The 1,689-nt window shown below is 45.7% G+C and overlaps 1 pseudogene; it reads right to left on the bottom strand.

Moving 5' to 3' along the window:
* The window catches only part of LOC104992063, a 2,419-nt pseudogene extending 966 nt beyond the window's left edge, over positions 1 to 1,453 (bottom strand).
* Positions 1,454 to 1,689: the final 236 nt, after the last annotated feature.

Here is a 1,689-nt window from a genome sequence, read left to right as displayed (position 1 = left end):
AACTAAGATCATGGCATTTGGTCCCATGACTTCATGGGAAATAGATGGGGAAACAGTGTCAGACTTTATTTTTTTGGGCTCCAAAATCACTGCAGATGGTGATTGCAGCCATGAAATTAAAAGACGATTACTCTTTGGAAAGGAAGTTATGACCAACCTAGACAGCATATTAAAAAGCAGAGACATTACTTTGCCAACAAAGGTCCATCTAGTCAAGGCTATGGTTTTTCCAGTGGTCATGTATGGATGTGAGAGTTGGACTATAAAGAAAGCTGAGCGCCAAAGAATTGATGCTTTTGAACTGTGGTGTTGGAGAAGACTCTTGAGAGTCCCTTGGACTGCAAGGAGATTCAACCAGTCCATCCTAAAGGAGATCAGTCCTGGGTGTTCATTGGAAGGACTGATGTTGAAGCTGAAACTCCAATACTTTGGCCACCTCATGCGAAGAGCTGACTCATTTGAGAAGATGCTGATGCTGGGAAAGATTGAGGGCAGAAGGAGAAGGGGAAGACAGAGGATGAGCTGGTTGGATGGCATCACTGACTCCATGGACATGAGTTTGAGTAAATTCCAGGAGTTGGTGATGGACAGAGAAGCCTGGTGTGCTGCGGTTCGTGGGGTCGCATAGAATCAGACACAACTGAGTGACTGAAATGAACTAAATTGGCTAGAGGAAAGGGATCCTGATTTGTGTTCCATTCTGTTAGCTTTCCATGCACTGGCCTTGGATAGAGGTGGTACAGGCTTAGGAACCAGGTTCTTATAGACACTTGGAACCATAGTTAATGATTTGTTTCCATTTGCATGATGAGATCCTAGTGAATGCAGCAGAGAAGGCGGCAGCAGGATCTTCTTTGAAAACTTTTTTGATGACTAGCATTTTGGAGGGCTGCTTGGCACCAGGTGGGTTTTCTCACACTCTAGAAGGGGTCTCAATAGGTCTGCATGGCTGATTCTGTTTGCCAGTTTCTGGATTCAAAGAAGGAAAGTCTTCCTCTTCAAACTTTTCCATCTTATCTTCTTTCTTCTCTCTCCTAATATCTGTAGGTGGCTTTTCCTAAAAGGCACATTCTTTCTTGGAGCGGAAGCTGCCATTCCAGTGGTGATGGTTTCCAGTGCCAACCCCATATGCTGGCTCATACCATCATGACCTAATGCAGAGCCACGCCAACTAGATAGGTCCCCTGTGATTCCAGCATACGCTCCCTTAGAGACACCAGAGTCCACAGAATCATGGCAGAACAGGGAGGGCTGGTGCCAAGAATCTCCTATTATCTGAAGAGGTCCATTGTGAAAAAGCCATCAGAGGAATTATGTCTACAACAGCTTACTCCAAATCTACATCTCCTTGGGATAGGTGCCCTCCATGTTTTTCGAAGGTCACTGTAGGTGACTTAGCTGACTGCGGTGTTGAGAAATTTAGCCGAGCAGGAACAAAGTCACGCTGCACCATTTAAATCCAGTGTCTCTTTTCAACAAGGTGAGGCCTCCAACCTCATGGCCAGGATCCCAGAGTATAATCTCTGTGGTCCTGCTTCCTGAACTTTGAGTTGCCAGCTGGATTTCCATGAGGTTCTCTTGTAAAGGGGGTACTTAATTAGGCTGGCCAGCAGAATGCCTTACGATGAAGCACAAAGAAGCCAGGCTCTGTGTGGATCAATCTCTCAGTCCCCTCAACTGCTCATCTTA

The sequence above is a fragment of the Bison bison genome, unplaced genomic scaffold, assembly GCF_000754665.1.
Source record: "Bison bison bison isolate TAMUID 2011002044 unplaced genomic scaffold, Bison_UMD1.0 scf7180017864209, whole genome shotgun sequence".
NCBI classification, from domain to species: domain Eukaryota; kingdom Metazoa; phylum Chordata; class Mammalia; order Artiodactyla; family Bovidae; genus Bison; species Bison bison.
This window is presented reverse-complemented; position numbering and strand designations above follow the sequence as displayed.